The 23,099-nt window shown below is 38.2% G+C and overlaps 1 long non-coding RNA gene across 1 annotated transcript in view; it reads left to right on the forward strand.

The window, feature by feature from the left end:
* The window catches only part of LOC111536886, a 33,125-nt gene extending 17,197 nt beyond the window's left edge, over positions 1–15,928 (forward strand). Inside the window, exons 2-3 of the long non-coding RNA XR_002729849.1 lie at positions 8,652–8,772; positions 15,723–15,928. This is a non-coding gene — a long non-coding RNA (uncharacterized LOC111536886). The remainder of the gene's footprint in view (positions 1–8,651; positions 8,773–15,722) is intronic.
* The last annotated feature ends 7,171 nt before the right edge of the window (positions 15,929–23,099 follow it).

The following is a 23,099-nucleotide window of genomic DNA, read 5'->3' on the forward strand; positions in this document are numbered from 1 at the left end:
CTGCTCACTACAAGGCAGAGACTATGCTGAGCACTTGGTCTAGCAAACAAGATAGTAACCACTCTCCAGGGAAAACTCACAGTCCTCAAGGAAGTCAGTTGCTGTGTACAGAGTGAAGGCTGATTATATATTAAGTTTACCAACATTAAGAGCAGCAGATCACTAGAACACAAAACAGGATAAAGAATCTGGATAAATTCGGCAAAACTTTCAGGAGAAAGTGACGTGGAAGCTGAGATTTGAATAATTGGAAGATCTTGAGAGTTGAAGGATAAACGTGTATAGATCTCAAGGAGAGTACAGAATGTAAGACCAGAGGCCAGAGGATGCAGAGGCCGGAACACAAAGATGATCAATATTCCTCAATTATTGAAAGTGAGGGACAGTGTCCTGCAAGTTTCAGAGAAAGGAAGATACCTGATAGTGCAGAATTTAAATTGACATGATTAGGGCTTTGGATTTTATTCAAAAGGCACTAGGAAAGTACTGTTTATATGGGACAATGGCATAATCAGATCTGCAATTGTTAAAGATTATTCTCATAGCGTTTTTGGAAATTTAAAGAACAGATTAGAAAGTGCAAAGCAGAAGCATAGTAGTTAGGACAGTGTTTTTCTAGTCTGTTGTTAATGCTCATAAATAACAACAGTTTTTACAACAAACCGCATGTAGCACATAGCACACTTGCAGCTAAAACAAAATTTTTATAAAAATGCTTAACAATTTATACAATATTCTCTCCTCTTTGCTATTCTTCTCTTGTATATTATTCCATTCTACTTTATTTTATTTTTGAAATGCTGATCCATGAAATTGATCTTGTGACACGTCATGAGGATTAGGAGATGGTTTTGGTTGTGAGCATAAGAACTATCTTTGGTTTCAACAAGGCAGATGCAGACAGGTGACCAAATTGAAGATTTATTTGTGATATATAATCAACAGGACTTGGTGCTAGAATAAATTCGAAGATGAGATGGAGACAACAAATATAACCTGCTGATGTTTTGATTAAGCAACTGGGTGGATGACTATATCATTTGGCAATATGAAGGACATCAGGGATGGAGCTTATTAGAAGGGGGCCAAGACATTATTTCAGTTTGCATATTGTGACGCAGTACCTAAATAGCATTTTAGTGGACATGTTGAGTAGACAGTTGAGTATTTGCAAAGAGGTTAGAGAACTATGTCAGGAATATAAATACATGAATTTCCAACCTAATTATGATAACTAAAGTGATGGAGACAGATACTGTAATCTCAGCAACAGTATAGGGTGAGAGAAGAGTCTGTGACTGGCCATTTAATTTTTGCCTATTTGAAGTTTAGACAAAAAAAGGTTAAGCTGGCACATAAGACTAAAAGGTGCCAAACACCAAAGTATGAGAAAATTATAAGTGTGGTGTCGTGGAAACTTAATGAAATCCATGTTTCAAGGAGAAGAGACAGATCAAGTGATAGTACTGAAAAAGTGTTCATGGGATTTAGTGACGCTGAAGTAACTCATGACCATACAAGGGTAGAAGAAGAGAGAAGTCAGATTTAAGCAGGTCCAGAAGCAGGAAGCAGATGATAAAATACAGACATAGTGTAGGACAATTCTTTGGAGAACTTTTTCTGAGAAGGAAGATAGTGGAAAAAAAATAATGGAATAGAGAAATGTCCTTTATTGAAAAAAAATCCTTTTAGAGTTTTAAGAAGACAACCTGGACGGAAATCTGCTTATTGCTTCTTTGAGTTTTATTCAATAGATGCACAGCAAACAAAGTAGAAGATTCATTTTGGAAGTTTACATTACAGAAACTGTATAGATTATTCAAGAAAATTAGGAAAATGCAAAAAAGTAAATTTTAGGGAAATTCCACCCATACTCTTACTACTAAAAGATAATCATTAGTTACATTTCTTTAATGTTTTTCCAGCTTTTCCATGCATACATTTTAATATAGCCATAATGATATTATTCATATGCATATGTAAAATATTTTATACACTTACCATTGTAACTATTTTTCTATGTAATTTCACAATATTTTTTAAAAATTGATTTAGAGAGCACAAGTGCAGTTTTGTGGTCTAGATGTTTTGCATAGTGGTGTGGTCTGGATGTTTTCCATACTGGCGAAATCTGTGCTTTTAATGTAACCATCACCCTGATAGTGTACACTGTACCCATTAGGTAATTTCTTATTTCTTACTCTCCTCTAACCCTCCCACCTTCCCAAGTATTCAATGCCTATTCCACTCTCTCTGTCCATGTGCATGCTATTTAGCTCCCACTTATAAGTGAGAACTTGGTATTTGATTTTCTGTTTCTCAGCTGTTTTCATTAACTAGTTCCATCCATGTTCCTGCAAAACACATAATTGTAGCATACTTTCAAATTTTTTATGACTCAGTAGTATTCCATGGTGGCTATGAGATTCTTCTGTTTGGTTTAGTGAATTGTTAAAGCTTTTTACTGTGTTTTTTAATTCCCTCAATGAACTTTTTATTTCCAGAAGTTGTCTTTTTAAAAAATATCTATCGCTTTGGCAAATTTTTGACCATTTTCCTGAAATGATTTTCTGATATCTTTGTATTTTTTTATTAGCTTACTCTTGAATCTTATTGAGCTTCTTTAAAATCAATATTTTGAATTATTTATCTGATATTTCAAAGATTTGATTTTCGTTAGGATTTTTTGCTAAAGAATTAGTGTGATCCTTCCGGGGTGTCATAACACTCTGTTTTTTCATACTTCCAGAATTGTTTCTCTGGTTCCTTCTTATAGGGAGAAATTATTTCTCCTTCTTATTTTTGAATTTTTTATTTGGATGGAACTTTTTTCTTCCCTTGAGGATGTGACTATAATGTATGTTACATAGGGTCACTTGGCTTTGGTTCTGAGTGCTTTCTGTGGTAAAGATTCTGTATGTAGAGTCTTGGTTGTAGATATCCTTAATGTGGTGAATTTCTCAAATGCTGGTTGTAGTAGCAATGTACTGAGGCATGTGAGCAGGCTCATGGCCTCCTGCAAGGTCAGAATGGTGGAGGTCTCCAGAAGCTTCTTATCTTGTTCCCATGCACTGTGCACTTGTGTCAGGAGATTTAGTATTGGGTTGTATAGTTTAACCTCCAAGTCAGTAGGTGGTTCTTTCATGTAAGAACCAAGTGCGGTGGTAGCGGAAGGATTGATGCTCTTTCTTTGTTCAAATGGAGAAGCTCTTTGTTGGCTCAGGCAATGGGTTGGTCTGTGGAATGCTCAGTGGCCTAGGCTCCCCACTCAGCTCCACAGAAGGAGATGAAGCTAGTTGGAGCTGGACTGGACAAGCTCACCCTTGGATCCCCCCAATGGCAAGCACAAGCACCAGCCTTGACAGAGGTGCTAGGGAAGCTTATGGTGAAATGTGCTGGGATATCCCCAGAGTATGGGAGTGGGGTTGCTCCAGCTCCATTGCCTGGACAGGCAGAAACATGACCCATTTCCCTGTCACACCCTTGTCCTGATACTCAGGACACACAGTTCTGTCAGATACTCCTGTCCGTATCTGGTCTGCAATGTTGCTAAGGGCCATAAAAGACACCTGCCTTGTAAACTCACTGTCAAAATGGCTGTGGTGCAGAAACTGCCCCCTCAGCCCCAGACACAAAAACCTCTAGCTCTCCACTACAGGAATGCTGGTGCTCTGTGTAAAGACGGAACAGTTCCCCACCTTTCACATAACTCTGGGCCTAGTGTGAACACTGCTGGTGGGAATGCAGTCACCCCTAATTACCTCAGAAAAGCTGTCCCCCAGCATGCTTGTGCCAGCTTCCTATGGGAATGGCCACAGCTGTGTTTGTAGCAGTGAGCAGAGGAAGAGTAGAAGTACTCCTCTCTATGCCTGGGCCTGAGCACGGAGGCTGCTTGGCCACGGGAATGGCCACAGTCCTCCCTTGCAGAGCCAACCAACCATAGCACCTGTATCTCTGCTGGAAGCAGGACCATCATTACAGCTCACAAATAGGAAACATTTAGGCACTGAAAAGCACATGATCTGGTTTTCTTTGTCCCAAGAAGTGCTCCCTTCATGAGCTGCGCTCTCCCTTCTTTTAGGAGCAACACTTCCTCCCCAGGGATAGACTCCCTCCCCAGGGGATAGACCCCTGGAAATTCTACAGCTCCCCTAGGTCCAGCCAGTCCTTTGCAGCTGACAGAATCTGAGCAGGCACTGGGGAGTGTCTGCAGGGGTTCCCGTGATATGGAGACACAAGGGCTGATATTCCCTGAGTAAGACACAGTTATCTGATAGCTTCACCACAAGTATGGTGCCGGGTCACCACTGCTCAAGTTAGAGGAAGGGTGAGTAACCTGTAGTGAGTTGGTAGTCTGATAATGCCCTCAAAAAGTCACCAATTTGCTGTCTATACCAGCCTATACCAGTGTTTGGGCTCACAAAGATAGAGGAGCTATCTGAGAGTTCAGATATCAGAGGTCTGCCACAGGGATGAGGGAAGCCAAAACATTTCCACCTATCTTTCTGATGAAATACCAGTTGCTTGGGGTTCCCAGCTGATTTCTGCCAGTCTTTTGCTTTTCTCTTTTTCTATTCCCCAGCTTCTTTCTGGGAGTTCTCCACTAGGTTCTAACACTTTCCCTTCGATACTTTATTTCAGTTATGATTATAAGTAAGTAATCTTGGTTCCTCTTATGACAACTGGTATCTGATGTCTCTAGTCAGCCTTCTTGAACTAGAACCTCATGTCATAATGTTTACAAAATAATTTTACTTTGTATCATATTTGGAATGAAAATATACTATAACATACTTAACCATTTTTTTCTTCTTTACATCTAGATTTTCTGCATACTGTTTTTAATATCATTTGAATGTCATTCTCATTCCTGAATATATCTAGATTCACATGCTCAAAATCTAAAATATTGATAAAGATAAACCTTGGAAAGGCTCTGTCCCTCTCAGATACCAGCCATGACCTATATGCTATTTAAATTAGTCTCTAGTCTTCCAGCCCTCACCAGTGCACAAGTGAGTTGGCAACATCTCTTATCCTTATTCCTCCTCCTGTGGCATGATCCAGGCTTTCCTACATCAGGGCCCTGGAAAGACTGCCTTCAGGAGCCACTAGTGTTGATCTCAACTCTATACTTTAATGCTCCTACTATTGTCCTTGTTGCTATAGGTAACATTGCTAAAGGGTAACCTTGAGGAGACCTTGGTTTTAGCTGTTACATCAGCATCATGCCTGTTACCATGGGTATTCTAGTGGGTGTTGTTGCTGCTCTAGTGTAACTGCCCAATGGGTTCTTGCCTACTGTCCAGATAGAGTCAATTTATCATGGCAGGGGAATTGCAATGAAGTGTTTAATTTGCAGAGGCAGCTGAAAAGGAGACCAGAGTTTTATTTTCAATCAGATTAGTCTCCCAGAGAATGTGAGGGCTAGGATTTTTCCAAGGTATTTGGAGGGAAGGGGTTTGGGTGTTTAGGCAATGTGTGCTTGCTGCTAATTGATTGGAGGCATATCCGTGTGGGAAATGGTCCTCTTGCATGCTGAGTCACTTCTCTGTGGGGCTACAGGAGGAGTTGGTGGGTCCAGGTGGAGCCATTGGTGTTCCGACATGCAACAAAAACCTGAAAAGATATCTCAAAAGGCTAATTTTATGTTCCACAATGATGATGTTATCTGCAGGAATAATTGGGGAAGTTGCATATCTTGTGACCTCTTGTATATAATGGCTGGCAACTGTTTATATGTACATCTTAGCAGAATTCAGTCTTCTCCATCCACCTAGCCTGGTGGTGTCTCTTTAACTTTACAAAGGTGGTTGAGTTTTGGGGAAGAGTTATTATCATTTAAACTATAAACTAAATGTCTCCCAACTTGAAGGCCAAAGGAAAGATGGGGTTTAACCAGATCAGATCTCCTTCACTGCCATTATTTTGCCATTATTGTAATTTTTGCAAAGGCAGTTACACTAGCAAAGACTATGTCTTAAGTGACCATGGAATATCATCTAAAATGACACATTTTTGAGCCAAAGTCGATGCCATCAATATTTATACTAAGGGAGACCACCTCTCATATTGCTTATGCCCAATTTCTGCCTCCAAAGAAAGAAGAAGTAAAAACTAAAAGGCAGAAATGAAATCCACAGGCAGACAGTCAGGTGCCACGCCCTGGGCCTGGTAGTTAAAGATCAACCCCTGACCTAACCAGTTATGTTATCTATAGATTCCAGACATTGTATGGAAAAACACCATGAAAATCCCTGTCCTGTTCTGTTCCGTTCTAGTTACCAGTGCTTGCAGCCCCCAGTCACAAACCCACTGCTTGCTCAATCACCACCCTCTCACGCAGACCCCCTTAGAGTTGTAAGCCCTTAAGAGAGACAGGAATTGATCACTGGGGGAGCTCGGTTTTTGAGACATGAGTCTGGCCAATGCTCCTAGTCGAATAAAGCCCTTCCTTCTTTAACTGGGTGTCTGAAGGGTTTTGTCTGTGGCTCGTTCTGTTACAATACTGGGCAAACAGGTATAAACTGAGCCAGCTGACACCTATGGTCACCTTAATTGTAGCAGGGACTTTCTGTGCACCAACATTAGATTTTATTTCCTTGATTTCTTACAGCCTGCTTTCTTAAAGACTTCAGAAGAAGTTCATCTGAGTGAATGGGAGAAAATAGGATACTATCAAGGCTAAATTCATCCAAGTCATATTTTTATCCTCACAAAACCAGAACACCTATGGTACACCCTGAGTGTTTGGGAATTAGTGTTTGTTTTCACTCTTGCCAGAGTCTTAATTATACCTCTGCGGTGTTTGGGGTTGCCAATTGTTTTAAATTCCCTTTCTCTTGTCTACTAAGAAACCTATTAAGTTTGTGCAAGGTGAAGCAGGAGGCTGCAAAGAATAGCCCAAGGAGCAGCTTCCAGGAGCCTAAGACTGAAGCTTCTTTCATGTTCTGTCAAAGAAATCCTACACTTAAGGGAAGGTGTGGTGCCAGGCCTTTCCTTTATAGCTTTAGCTATATGTTGTAATTGTCTTTTTTATAGTTTAGCTTTGTATTTTGGGATTATAGGAGGAATTTGATTTTGGAGAGCTTTTGATTTTGTTAACATTTTATAATAAGTGAAGGGTGTGAAAAGAAAATAAATCTTTGTGCCCCCAAATCACTAAGCTAAAGGAAGAAGTCAAGCTGGGAACTGCTTAGGGCAAAACTGTCTCTCATTCAGGCAATTTTCTGGCCTCAGTCTCCTGAGTAGCCGGAATTACTGGCACCCACCACCATGCCCAGCTAATTTTTTGTATTTTTAGTAGAGACAGGGTTTCACCATGTTGGCCAGGCTGGCCTTGAACTCCTGACCTCATGGTCTGCCCACCTCGGCCTCCCAGAGTGCTGGGATTACAGGTGTGAGGCCCCGCGCTTGGCCTCCTGCCTCCCATTCTATTCAAAGTCATCCCTCTGCTCACTGAGATAAATGCATATCTGATTGCCTTCTTTGGAAAAGCTAAACAGAAACTCAAAAGAATGTAACTATTTGTCTTTCACCTGGAAGCCCCCTCCCTGCTTCGAGTTGTCCTGCTTTTCTGGACAGAACCAATGTACATCTTACATATTTTGATTGATGTCTCAAATCGTCCTAAAAAGCATAAAACCAAACTGTGCTCTGACCATCTTGGGCACATGGCATCAGGACCTCCTGAGGCTGTATCATGGGCACGTGTCAGCAACCTTGGAAAAATAGACTTTTTTTTTTTGTTATTTATTTGTTTTTGTCTTACTTGGTTTCATTTTATTTATTTATTTTATAGATTAAGTTCTAGGGTACGTATGCACAACATGCAGGTTTGTTACATATGTATACATGTGCCATGTTGGTTTGTTGCATCCATTAACTCGTCATTTACATTAGGTATATCTCCTAATGCTATCCCTCCCCCTTACCCCCCACCCCATGACGGGCCCAAGTGTGTGATGTTCCCCACCCTGTGTCCGAGTGTTCTCATTGTTCAGTTCCCACCTGTGAGTGAGGACATGCGGTATTTGGTTTTCTGTCCTGCAATAGTTTGCTCAGAATGATCTAAATTAACTGAGAGCTGTCTCGGATATTCGAGGTTCACATCTGGTAACCATGAACGGATTCTGAGTGGAGATGTCCCTGACCTTTGACAAATCTCCTATCAATATTTGGTACTAGCCTGAGCTATCTTTATGGCTAACACCAATAGGACAATTTGCTGAGTCCTGGAAGCACCCCCTCCAGAGAATCCATGATCTCCTAAAATGTGATTACGATCTAAAGTTTATTTTGCTGTACAACTCCTTTTTTGGGGAGTTTTACTTGCTTCCAACACAAAGAAGACAAGTTTTTTCTACTTCCATGACATTGGAAGGCAAGTAACTCCTTTATGGAGTTTGAGCTGGCGTTCAACAGGGAAAACGAGCTTGAGTTTTTTCCTGCATCTAGGATGGTAGAGAGCAGTCTTCAGCCTGAGATCCAGTCCTAGGTAAGTAACTGAATTGCTGTTTGTCTTGCTAAAGTTAAGCTTAACAACCAGCTGATCTTAATTTCTCCTTACCGTTAGAGCACTCCATAATTGTGTAAGTTGTGCAACTGTTTTGCTTAACTTTGGTTTGTTTCTGTTTTTGTTATTGTTTCAGTGTTTTTTCTATTGGGTTTGACCAACTCTATATCCAACTTGATCAACTCTGAAGGAAAGCTTCCAATTATGGGGAAGGAGTCCTCTGAAGTGGCTAAATTCACACATAGACAAAAGAAAAGGTAGTGTGGTGGGGGGAGAAAACCAGCAAAAGGGAAAAAAATGAAAGATTTCTGATTTTGACTACTTAAGGGGCTTTATTTACATAACAAGGCCACCTGTTTGGTTGCCAGGCCAAACTGAAAGAGCAATGGCTGTTTTCCCATGCTGCTGTTCCACAGCTAAGGTTCTGCGATTTCTTTTTTTCACCACAACAGTCTGGATTTGGTTCCTAAATCAAGCCCTTCCTGGTTTGATACTTGGTACTTCTGAAATGGCAGCAATTCATCCTAGCTGAAATATGGTAATGAGATTTAAAAAGCTTTTATTTAAAGGACCTCAATGGTTAAAAGTCAACTTCATTAAAAGCTAACATCCAAGATGTGCGTGTGTGTGTGCGTGTGCTTGTGCACGTGCATGTGTGTTTGTATTTAAAAGGCTTTCATGGTTTTGTTGTTGTTATTGTTGTTTTCCTAAGAATTGGTTAGAAAAAATGAAATTTCCTTAAAAGATTGATTGACTCTTAATAAATTATAAGAGATTTTAATTGTTTCAACCCAAAGTTTAACTTTTATTGCATCTCGCCATTTTCAGTTTTCTCTCCCCTTTTAAAAGGCACGAAATGGTTACTGTCTCCTTCAACTCTGCTTCGAGTTGTCCCACCTTGTACATCTTATATACATTGATTGATGTCTCATGTCTCCCTAAAAATGTGTAAAACCAAATTGTGCCCCAACCACCTTGGGCACATGTTGTCAGGACCTCCTGAGGCTGCGTCTCAGGCACAGGTCCTCAACCTTGGCCTTATCAACTTTCTAAATTAACTGAGACCTGTCTCAGATATTCGGGTTTACAAGGGTAACAAAATTAACTTGATAAAATAAATTAAAGGCTACTTCTGCCAATATTTTGAGACCAGTATATTTTAACAAAATTTTTATTTAATGATTTCTGTCTTTCTTGTATAGTCATACAGAATTCACAAAAAGGACAGGACATAATGTTTGAAGGCTCTACCTGACCCGATTTAGACATCTGAAAATCACTGCTTGAAAGACATGGATCAACCAAATCCAAATATTTTAAGTATCTAAAAAGTTAAATTGGAAACTGAAAAGACATGCTTGTCTTATGCTTCACAAAGATGCCTAAGCATTGGATTTTTTAATGTGGAATTATTCTACATAGCTCTCCTGAGCTCTCAACATTAGGCAGCCTACCACGTCAAAAAGGTATAATCAATCCATAGATGAACAGTCCTAAAGAAAACGAATGTTCCCAAATTCCATAAAGATTGATGATGTCTCTGAAAGGATGGCATATACTTTGTGACAGAGTAAGATTTCTTCTCTGTCTTGGGAGCCATTGACTGCAGTCACATTGCTATTCAAGTAGTGGTAGTTAATGATTTAATCTTTATTAATACAAGAAAAGATTCCATTTGTTTAATATGCAGGTTATTTGTGATGCTAAATGCAATGTAATTGATGTAATTTAAAAGTTTCAGAGATAATGTCATGATTAATTCATCTGTAAACAATCTGGCATCTTTCATTTTATTGAGGCAGGCAAAATTTTTAACTAGCTGAAATGTGAGTAAGAGCATTTATGACAACAATTATCATTTAAAAATACAATGCGGTATGAAAGATGAATGTCCTACAGGGCATTGTGCATTTGCTGTAAGGTCTTAAGAGCTGTAATTCGGCATGATTCATTGTCTCTGTATGAAAGAAACACGAGGGCAGCATAACTAGTGTTGTGTCTTTGCACTGAATAAGGTTTTAGAATTTCATGAAGGAGGTCACTGAGTATATTTCAAGGGTCAATTTCTTGAGAGTTTTGCTGCCCCTATGCAACTATTCATTCATTGAATCATTTATTCATCCATTTAATAAATATCATGGAGTGCCTTTTAAAAGACAAATGCTTTGGAAGAACTGGGGATATGTATATACAGATTGTTTCTGCCATCAAAGAACACCTAAAGTTTTAAAGAGTATAGTTTAAGTAAGATGCAATTAATATCCCACGAAATACACAAAATGGATACCAAGGGAGCAATGAAAGAAGGCATTTAACCCAGGCTTGGGAGACAGGCTGATCAGAAGCTGCTGGAGGAATTGACATGTGAAAACTGTATCTTATTAAAGGATGCAGATAAAGTCACTGAAAAGTTATTCCAGGCAGAGAAGATGGCATACAAAAGCAAGAGGTTTAAAAATAAAGCCAAACAAAACAATATGTGTTATTTATGAGCCATACCACATATTTGGTGACGTTAGAGACGAATGTGCAAGGCAAGAAATGTTGCAGAGCAAGATTGAGGGGTAGAAAGATTCTAGAATGTGGAGGGTCATGTGGACTCTATTATACAATTTAGAAATGTTTCTATAGATTACATAGACCCATGAAAGCACTATTAGTTTAGGTAGATGACTTTAGGGTTTTGAAAGGGATGAGACTAGAGGTGTAGAGAAACCATTTAGTATTGTGATGATGTAATCTGGGGAAGAGATGATACAGGCATAATTACCACTGGGCTATGGCCGTAATTTGGGAGTGAATGAGAAAATTGAACCTAAATTTGCAGTTTCAAAAGCATAGAGATTAAAGGCAGAATAAATAGGGGCATTTCAACATATAGTGAAGTAAGGGTTTAAGTAGGGGGCACAGAAAGAAGAGCCCATAAAGATGACAAAAAAAAAAAAAAATGATGAGAAAAACACTCCAACAATTAAGAGAGTGTTATAAAACCTTTGGAACAAGGAACTAACACTAATGATGTGGTAAAAAATAAGAAAGATAGCTTTAACTATTAGACTATCCATCAATAACTTCGGAAAAACAGTTTCGGTGGAATACTATGGGTAGAATACAAACTTCTGTGGGTAGTGTAACAGATAGAGTTGAGAGTTGAAGACATGGAAATGGAGTGTTAATAGTTGTGTCCCTGAGAGAACATAGCCTGGACACTGAGATGTCCTGGATCCTCAACTTACCACTGGCCATGGGCAACGTTGCAGTGGGATATATACACAAAGGACAGAAAGTAGCCAAATGGTTACTCATTATTATTGGCTAAAACTTTTACCCCAAACTCCAATGTATTCCTCTACTGAAATCAACCAAATTGATGATGCAGCTCCTCAAATGCAGACCTACCTGTAAAAAGAGTTGGGTCAGTGAATTGCGGTGAGAAAGTGGGTATTGACTTCAGGGGTGTCACCTGTGATGAAAGAATAAGTATGGAATAAAGTCATATATCAACACATAAAGTCTGAGCATGGAATAAAGTCATATATCAACAGATTAAGACCAAGCAGGTGGGCTTTCTCTTTGTGGAAGGTGAGTTAGGGATGTTTGTTTTTCAAATGTAGTATTTTCTAAGCTATTTACAAATGTTAACTATTTAAGCTTTTTTTTTTTATTTGATGAGGTACAAATTATTACTGTAGATGAGTAAATAGGAACACAGAAAGAGTAAGGAAATTGCCCAAAGTCACTCACACATTTTTGAGTAGAAGTGTCAGGATTTGAACTCAGGCAGTCTGGCTTCAGAGTCTCTGCTCTTCCATGCTCTAAATACACTATATTGTATAGGTTGGGGGTATATATATATATATTTTCTAATAAGGACATGGAGTAGTAAATTAAAGTTATCACTTGGAATCTCCGAAATCCCGTTTTGCTTAATAATAATTAAAGAGGTCCTTTAAGTAAGAACTTTAGGCCGGGTTCAGTGTTTTATGCCTGTAATCCCAGTACTTTGGGAGGCCTAGGTGGGAGGATCACTTGAGGTCAGGAGTTCAAGACTAGACTTGCTAACATGGTGAAACCTCGTCTCTACTAAAAATGTAAAAATTAGCTGGGTGTAGTGGCGCATGCCTGTAATCCCAGCTACTCTACTCAGGAGGCTGAGGCAGGAGAATTGCTTGAACCCAGGAGGCAGAGGTTGCAGTGAGCTGAGATCGTGCCACTGCACTCCAGCCTGGGCGACAGAGCGAGACTCTGTCTCAAAAAAAATAAAAAATAAAATAAAAGAACTTTAGACACACAACCACAGTTTAATTATAAAAAACTAAACTCACGTCATATAATGAGTTCTTATATCAAGTTACCTATAATGTCAAGAATAACACACAGGTGCACTATACTATTTATTCATTAGTATACCTAGCGCTGAGTTTATAAAATAGATTACCTTCAAGAATAAGGAATCCAGGACTGGAAGAGAATGCAAGCATTTTAGAATGAGCATTTAGAAAAATGAGACAGTGTGATGGGGATTTAACTAGAGAGTAGTAAAAGGCATGTTAATCAGCTACGAAGTCTGACTGAGTCTGACTTGCATACATTGGCAGTGGACCAAGTGACCTGGCTTTATGACTCGACTTTCACTAGCAACAGTCAATAGAGCAGGAAGATGTGTGCATATGTATCCGTGTGTCTGTGTGTCAGGGGTTGAGGAAGCAAATGATCCTTTCTACAATCAGGGTTGCTGAAGGGAAAGGCAGTAAGGCAGATGGATAAGGGAGCAATTGGAATTTTAGGAATATATATTTACATAGTTTTGTACAGTTCAGTAATAATCCAGATAAATTGCTTAGGCCAGATGGTTGGTTTATCCAGCCATGCAGTGTGCCTTTTGTATGCAAATGAAATGTCTACATATCAAGAGAGCCTTGGGCAGAATCCAAAATGAAGCAGCCAATTTTCCCTAAAAGGTGATAAATTTAGGACCCAGAGAGGAGAATACTGGAGGCTGACAATATTGTTTCCTAATACGTCCTAGTGATTTAATTTTAATAAATTGATGTGAACTCGCTGGTCATCTAATTGTTCTCTAATAGATGTGTTGTAGAGACTTTTTTTTCCTTTTTTTTTTTTTTTTTGCATAAGTATGGCACAGAGGAGGCTAATAAAACTAACATTTTCTGCAATTTTTGGTTTATTCAAACCATTTCAATTTCAATTTCTCAAAAACTCATCATTGGAAGAAAATTAACAAGCCCCTAAATGATCATGAAATTGCAAATTCTCACAGTAGCCTCAAAGAAATGCCTATCAGATCAAAGTTGGGGAAGAAAGCATAGTTGAGTAGAATGAGATAGAGTCCTGAAGATCATCATTAAGACAATGACGGCTATTTCACCTGAAATCTCTGCTACCCTCAATAAATGTGTGCTTTATCAAGTAATTCTTTCTCCTTTGACTAGAGTGGGATAAGGAAAAGGTGACTCTCAAGTTGGCCACTGCCTAGCTTCAAAAGAAGAGCTGGCAATTCAAATATTTTCTTGATAATTTAGGATTGGGAAGTCATGTTGCTGAGTTTCTATGATTAGACACTAAAGGAAAGTTTGAAAGAGAGACAAAGTATAAAATGGCATAAATTACGGGTAAACAAAAAATTCCTTCTGGAAGAGAGAAGAGGATAGGGTAGAAATTCCATGAGTGACAGATCAAGCAGCCCCTGAAGTTGTTTTAGAAAAAAAACATTAGTGATCTTGGTGAATTGGGTTATCTAATCATTTTGGTAGACTCTTCTGTTCCCTCCCTTCTGAACCCTTGCCACAAAAACTAAACACATGACTCAAACCTCACCAAGTATATTACTTCATTTGCCTGGCAACAATGATTGGTCCAAGGCATAAGCACGTGACCCAAGCAGGGCCAATCAGATTTTTTTCCCTGGGGTTGCTATTTGGTCGTTGATAGGAGGAAATACTTTTACCCCTGACGATTGCTAGACTGAGATGCTGGTAGTAATAGTAATCTTCCCTAGTCACTGAAAGTAGCCTGTGTGCAGTAGGAGAGAAAGAGATCTGTACCGCTGAAAGAGAAACAAAAGCCAAAATAAGAAACAAATGGAGAGGGGGGTCTTCATTCCCATCTAAGAAGGTTTGGCTGTGTAGCCTCAATTCTGTAAGCTGCACTTGAAATCAGGTGTTCTGACTTGGTTACTGACATCTTTCAGGTGCCAGTTTTCAGTCCTATACTCACCTAAACAAAATTAGCCACCTAAAAATAGTGAGTCACTCCCCACCTCCCCAGTCACCCAAGAGTGGGTTCTTTGTAAAAAGAGCATCACTAAGTAAAATGGGAGCTTAAGAAATCAAGTAATAGAAGGCTGTGGTCAGGAAGAAGAATTTCTGAATTGAAGAGCTTGATCGTGCAGCAATTCTGAGAGATGGCGAGATCTAACAGAAGCAATGACGTTGTTAGATATTATCAATGCATGCTTTCTGGGGGTCATGAGAATGATATATCAGAGACACGGGTAGAAAATGTCTTGTTGTTTCATTTAGAAAATCATTCAGAAGGAAAGGAAATTAGATTTTAATAGGTCCTAGCAATGAGGATTTTTAGACAATGGTGTATGAAATCAGAAGGGAAAAGCTGTTGAACCACAATGGAGGAGTAAAATACCCGATGAAGCAGCGATACTGTAATGAAATCTACCAAACATATTGAGTGTCAGGTACAGGCAGAACATTAGATTATTTAGATTATTTCTGTTTTAAGTTTTATAGCGCAAGTGAAAAGTTGTTTGTTTTGGTTTTTCATTTTTGCTATTTGGGGTAACAAAGAAAACATTTATGAAGAAGAGAAAGACACTCCATTAGGAATACAGTCTGCAGAAATAGTACAATTTACGTCCAGAGAGAACTTTGCTTGTGAGGGCTGCCTACTTGATGCGAATGTTGTTTGATAGTTATCACTTTGATTTCCACAGCTACCATAGAGATATTCCAAGACCAAAGGTGTGACCAGGTATAAAGTAATGGGGTCTCTAAATTAATGTCCACTAGGTGGCAGTAGACTGTGGTTTTTATTAATAACACTAGTCTTTAAATGTATTTGTAGTATATTTAATTTCCACTGAAGTCTTAAAGATTTTGCAATGCAAACTGTTATTTCCAATATGTACATATCTTAGAGAATCATTTATTGTAATTTTCTTCTTTTCTAGATGAGTTTATGCCCAGGACCACCAGATAATTGAGTCCTGTACAAAAGCTTCTGACTAATCCATGTGCTGTGGCTCAGGACTATACACAGAAAAAACACACAGTTTTTAAATTGATTGTTTAAAAGGGAACATATTTATGACATTTGTTCCATGATGTGTATCTCTCACCTTGTTAGCTCAGGCAGAATTAAAATGCTAGACAATAATGTTCCATGCCACTGTGCTTACTCAGGTCTCTCACACCGGTGTACTTCTGGCACCAAGTCACATGACATTTGAGTAATAGCTGTCTCCTGTGTGGACTTTACACCACATGATGTCAGGGGCCATTCATTCTATTCCAATTATATAAATCATAGATTAGAACAGGTCTTGGCAAGGACTGGGTACTATATGAATATTTTGGAGTAAATGTATGAGCACAAAATATTTTATGTGGTTATATATCTAGTAAAACACGCAAGGCTAACATATCCTCTTTCATTAGACTTCAAGAATACTCTGGCAAATATTTATCGGAAAAAGGAACCAGGAAAAATGAAAGAAGAAATAAAATTAAAATCTTGGACAGACCAAAATAAATGATACAGAGCATTTAGGTAGTCAGAAGCTACGCTAACTGGTTTCCAAACAAGGTAAAGAACAGCCTGCTAGGAACACACTCTATCTCAAAGGGCAAAACAATAACGTCAGACCTTTCTCTTCTGCATTGCAAATACCATTTGCATTTCAATGACACTACACTCTAAAGAATATGCTCTAAGTTTGTTAGATAAGCCACATGTGCTCTGTTTCAAATCACATAGTAATAAAAGCGTTCCAGTTCTTTGATAGATTTACATAATTCCCTGCTGGACTACCATTGATTCCCCTTAAGAAATGCATGTAGACTCTCTATGAAAAATAGAGTTTCTTAAATCCAACTTCCTATGTGGAATGTATTATTACTTTATAGGAAAATAATTTCTAGCTGTTTTCCTGTTGTTCCCAAGAGTCTTTCCAATTTCTTTATATATCTATCTTAGAATGTTCAATTTTCTCAAGCCCCTTAAAAAACCATTCTTGCTTTTCTACTCATTTTCACTTGTTAATCTTGACCCAGTTTTCTCTTGGTTTCATATTTTATCATTCTACTTTTATTCCACTCTCTGCCCTATCCAACTCCCTTAAATAAATTGGTTTTTTTGGTCACCATACCCCTATTTGTTTGGAACATTATCGAATGTTGGAAAGCATAAGTTTGTCTTAGGACACAAAGTTTCTAACAAAGATTGATTCTTCTTATATTAAATAACTGATTCTTTATACTTTTCATGGCATTTTAGAATACAGGGTAGGATTGCAATCCCTGAAATGTACCAATTCTGAGTTAAATTTATTTATTTATTTTCTCAGCACATCACACAGGTTGCGCCATCACTTTTTTGTATCATGCTGTCCCTGATTTTCTTCCTGGTGGGACTGAGACATCCATTTTTCCACAACTGTGGTCAGGAGATTAGGACTGTTATAAATGAGGTACAAAGAGAATTACTATTCCAAGTAGAATTTTGCAGTCAGTAAGATGTTAAAGATTATCTAAAGAATATCAAGTCAAATCCAGAAGTCTCAGCTGAAGGTGTTTCTTCTTTAATATACAGATTTTATACGGCCCATCAATGAGGGGTAGGCCTTGGGACAGATTTATTCTAAGAAATGAGGACAGAGTAGAGAAAGAAAAAGTTTGATACTCTTTTTATGGCGCTGTGGAGCTGGGAGACTTTCAGAAATATGAGAAAGGACAAAAGAGAGGCAGATGACACATGAGTTTTCATATTTTCTCTCCAAACAGATAGGCAGTCTGGAAAAGCTAGGGATGTGGCTTTTGACTAGAATAATGTTTGGGACTCTGAAAGGGGTTTGCCTCAGATGACTGTCCTGCACAGCTTGAGGGTAGCCACATCGGGGGAAACACAGTGGCACAGTGTGGTGACAGAGGGCTGATGTTCAATATCTAAGTCATTCTTCCTGTCTGGCATGAATAGAGCTGTATGTTCTAAGGAGGGACTTTGGAGGTGACTAAATGGAGAGCTGGATATTCTGCCACGTGGCCAATTTTGTTGGTGATTCTGCAGATGAACTACCTGCACTGGCAGTCTGAGGGAGGATATACATAAATGCAGAGAGGTCTGCAGTACAAGTAAGAATTAAAATGAGGTCAACTCTGAGCCTGGCATGGTGACTCGGGCCTGTAATCCCAGAATTTTGGGAGTCTAAGGCAGGAGGATTGCTTGAGCTCAGGAGTTTGATATCAGCCTGGGCAACATAGCCAAACTCTGTCTCTACAAAAAATAGAAGAATTATGTGGGTGTGGTGGTGAGCACCTGTAGATCCAGCTACTTGGGAGGCTGAGGTGGGAAGAGTGCTTGAGCCTGGGAGGTCAAGGCTGCAGTGAGCCATGATTGTATCACTGCACTCCAACCTAAGTGACAGAGCAAAACGCTGTCTCAAAAAATAACTAACTAACTAACTAAATAAATAAATAAGAAAAAAAAAAAGTGAGGTCAACTCAACCACTGACTACTGCTAGACCCTGAGCAAGTTAGAGAAGACAACCCAGTGGATCAAACCTTTCTCCAAATTAAGCCACACTGCTAGCATGTCAGTGATGATCAAAAAGTCAAAGTAGTGAGTGAGGGCTAAAGAAGTGAGAGGACATTTAATCCCAGAAGTATTTCAATTCATGGGCAAAAGGATATTCTTACTATGGTAAGAGGAGGAAGTTTGCAGAAATCTGAAACATTGAAACAATTCTCTTAAAGACACTGGGAAAGACTTAACTGAACAAACTGTTTTAAACCAAATGAGTCTGCTTTTATTTTTATTTTTTCTCCAACCCGAGAACATTTAAAATTGTTTTGGTTGGGACAGAGGGTGAAAGAGACTTGAAGAACATTAGATCAGATACACCAAATGACCAATTTGATAGACTGATTGATTGACTAACTTTGTAAAAACATTTAAGTTACTATGGGAGTAAATTCATAACTTTGCTACAAATGTTGTGGGAAAGTGGACAAGTCATTTCACTACTGTGAACACTAATTCACGTTTCCATTTGGAAAGATAAAGGGGTTGGGCTGCATAATTCTTAAGGTCTTCTTTAGTTGAGCGAACCTATACGTATTGATAGTCTGTCCTTTCTACGTAGAGAACACCAGTGTCTAATTGTTTACATTTATTTTTATGATAGAATTAAACTGATGTATTGAGCTGGACTTTTTCAGACATGCTTGCAACCAGAGTCATCGATTTTGAAGACAGCAACCAAGCCAAGCAATGTGAGGATACAGCTATAAAACAGAACAGTGATGTCTAGACTGTAGACACAGCCTGCCGTTTTGTGCTGATTGATAAAGTGTTTCAGCCAACTGGAAGCAAATGTTTCTCAGAAGCAGTTTCCTGCTCCCCTCCTCTCCTTGCCATGCCCACTGTGCCCAACATGGCTCCAGCTGGGTCACAGAAGACTTCGTCCTGGAATGCAGCATTTCCCTATTTAAATCTCTAACATTGTATGTACTCTGTTCAATAAAAGAGTATTTTTCATTACCTTTCTGACCGTGCTCCCTTCTTTGCTGGCCCCACAGCTAGGATTTCTGCACCTGTTCCATAACTTCTGGGATCTGTCTCTGTTGCTGCAAGTATGCATTCCGTAAGTATTAATAGGTCCATTCACTCTATCTGGGCAGCTTAAATCATATTACATTGTAATGTATTTTCACTACAATCAGTTCTATCCCTGATTCTGTGTGCAAACACAAGCACCTCTCCGTAAGTTCCTTGAGGTCAGAAATAGTCCCATAGTCAGCCTTCTGCCTTCTGTAGTTCCTGGTCCATCAAGGTGCAGAGTACATATTCCACAGACAGATAACTCTCATTCAATGCTCTGATCTTTCCTTTATCTTGTTTTCCTGGATATTCCTCTTCCACAGCTCTTTTCTATTGAATTTACCCACATACTCCTCTAATTCCATCTGCTTACTTTCAACAAATTCTTTTCATTGCTTATAAATGGATGTTTAGACAGTTTGTAGATATGATCAGTAATATGAGTCAACATTTTGTCACTGCAAGGTGATGTTAGAAAATTACATCTTAAATTACTTTGTGATCAAGCTTTTAAAAAATTTGCCCTTAGATAGTTATCCAGAGATCCATATTGTTTGCTTATTCAAAGTAGTAAAACTTAATAATTTTACCACATTTATAACTATAATATGCTGTAATTTTACATTTTAAATAGGAAAAGGCAGGAAGATACACAAATCTTGGATGTGCAGAATCTTCCTTCCATAACTGAACCGGGGATAGAACATAAGTCAGTTTCATTCCTCACTCGGGAAAGCTAGGATCACTTCCTCTGTATCCACTTTTGTTATATTCAGTAGAAGAAATAATAAGAAAGTGACTGTATTTGTAAAGGAGAATGGTCCAGAAAATCTTGAATAGAAATTTCAAATAACATGGTAGTTACAAGCTGAGTGACTTATTTGTCATAGAATCGATAAAGCTCTGTGTGAGAGGTGATGGCAGAAAACCTAGACAAAAATTGTATAATATTGCAACAGAAGTACACCTGGAAATGCTAAGAAATGAATTTGAAACCTATTTCATTGCTTGAATGGAGTCTGTGTTCTGAATGATAAGGCGATCCATTGGGGATTTTCCATCTGAATGATCTTTTGTAACTTAAGCCACGAGAACATCATGTGAAACTGCCCAGTGGAGATTATGCTGTGCTCTATGTGTATTCCGAAGCAGACCACAGACTTGGAATTAGTGAAGTAATTGATGAATATAAAACTTCAGCATGACATATAATTTCATTTTCAAAGGTTGAAACAAAACCTTAGCTTTTCGGAGATGTGCTGCTACCTTCACCGGCATTCCTTCTTGTATCACGGTGCAATTGCAGATTGAGAGGCGATTATTTTCCTTCAAATGAAATAACTTCCTGAAGATGGTTTCTAAAAGATTCTGCTTTCTGCCAAAGTTATTTTGTGAATGGCCACTTTAGGAATGAGCATCGTAATGGTGTCCCAAATCCTGTAGACAGCTGATTTTCTTTCCAATTTATTTAGAGCAATACTTTTGTATTCAACCCCGGATGTCGAATCAAAATTTCTACATGTGAAGAAGATTCAACAAATTTGTAATGAATAAAGGCACTTGAAAATTTTTATAACTAGTCAGAAATAGACAAATTTCACTACTTTGTATTGTAACTTTTCAAACTTCTTAGCTTTTCAAATGCAAATAGGCAAACCTGTCTCTATCCACACTGTCTCTTTATGTCCCTCTTTAAGAAAGAAGTCTGAGAGCATTCTTTGCCTCTCTACTATATATATATATATATATAGTACTATATAGTATAGTATATATATATAGTACTATATAGTATAGTATATATATAGTACTATATAGTATAGTATATATATACACATCCACACACATAGATGTCACTCTTTGTATATATTATGCATATAAACACACACATGCATGACACATACATATAGGTGTATGTATATCTGTCACTCTCCATATATTATATAAACACACACAAGCACACACACATGCATATTGGTGTATGTATATGTCACTTATATGTATGTATGTGTGTGTGTGTGTGTGTGTGTGTGTGTGTGTGTGTATGGGCACATATATAATGTTTTCTGAGAGTTGGAAAACCACAGCAGTCAAACCATTTGGAAATAATAAAGGACAAATATAACAAAGACATTACTGAATATTCTATTCCTTTTATAGTCAATTAGAAATTAGTTCTGCTAATTCAGTGTGTGACAATACATTTGAATATATAAATTTCTTCATTCTATTTTATATCATTCTTTAATATAGTAATAAAATGCAGATTCTTAAACCATATTTTAAACATACATGAAAAATAACATTTTTATATGAAATTATTGACAAATTTTCAAGAACACAAATCTCTGTAATGTGTGAGGGAAACATTACATTTCAAGTCTCATTAAAGATGCTTAGCTTAAATGATGGTTCTGACAATGAGTATGTGACAAATTAAAGTTAGCAATGAGTATGTGAGGCTATTTCCAGTAATGCTAGGTATAATTCATATTTAGTTCCTTTATTAATGCAATTAATCCCATCTTTAAAATCAAGAAGAAAACCTATCAAACCACTTGTTAATTGGAAATGGATTTTGTAAATTTCAACATCCATTCCTTATTTTTTTTAAAAAGTTGGTTAAATAGAAATAAAAAGACATTTATTTAACTGGACAAGCCAACAGTTAGATCTTTCCCTCTGTAGAAACAACTTCTTGACTATATTCCATCAGTTGCACATCCTGTGGGTACTAACTACTGAAACCCTCCCAAACCCCTCCATCTCCACTGCTGCTGCTTAGTTTTGCCTTTTTTTTTTTTTTTTTTGAGACAGAGTCTCGCTCTGTTGCCCAGGCTGGAGTGCAGTGGTGCAGTCTCACCTTACTGCAACCTCTGTCTCCCGGGTTGGTTCAAGCAATTCTCCTGTCTCAGCCTCCTGAGTAGCTGGGATTACAGGCATATGCCAACACGCCTGGCTAATTTTTGTATTTTCAGTAGAGACGGAGTTTCGCCATGCTGCCTAGGCTGGTCTCAAACTTGTGACCTCATGATCCACCCACCTCGGCCTCCCAAAGTGCTGGGATTATAGTCGTGAGCCACTGTGCCCAGCCTCGTTTTGCCTTCTATTATCACTCAATTAGATGATACTCACCTTAATTCTTTTCTGCCATTTTTTCTTACTCCCTTCCCATGTTACTGTCAGAACAATCTTTCTAAAATGGAAATCTTACTTTATTCCTTATTTTAAAAAATTCAATGGCTTCTCAGATCCTATAGAATAAATTTCTGATTTCCAAAAACAACATGCTAGACCTGCCATGTTTTGGTGCAACCAGCCATCAAGCTTTACCTTTGTCGTTTCTCACATTTTCAATGAAAGTTTCAACTTTGATGAACTAATTTAATTTTCTGAATGTTAGTTCTCTCATAACTTGTGGCACTTTCATGAGTTGCAGTTGTTGCTTGAAATGCTTTACTTGCCATATTCATCTGGGTAAAAAATAAGGATCTAATGCAAGCATTGACTACTTGGAGTATTCTATTCAGATCTCCAAAGGTCGGAGACTTTTCCCTATGATTTCACAGTATCCTGTTTTGGTCAATAATACATCACTTTCCATTGCATGATGGATGGTGGTTTACATCAACTTCAGGGAATGATGTCTTATTCAGTTTTGTATTCTGAGGACCTGTTCTGATCTGAGAAATAATAGTTGCTTGTCCAGTATATGTAGAAATACTCAAATAT

The sequence above is a fragment of the Piliocolobus tephrosceles genome, chromosome 1 (genome assembly GCF_002776525.5).
Source record: "Piliocolobus tephrosceles isolate RC106 chromosome 1, ASM277652v3, whole genome shotgun sequence".
NCBI lineage: Eukaryota > Metazoa > Chordata > Mammalia > Primates > Cercopithecidae > Piliocolobus > Piliocolobus tephrosceles.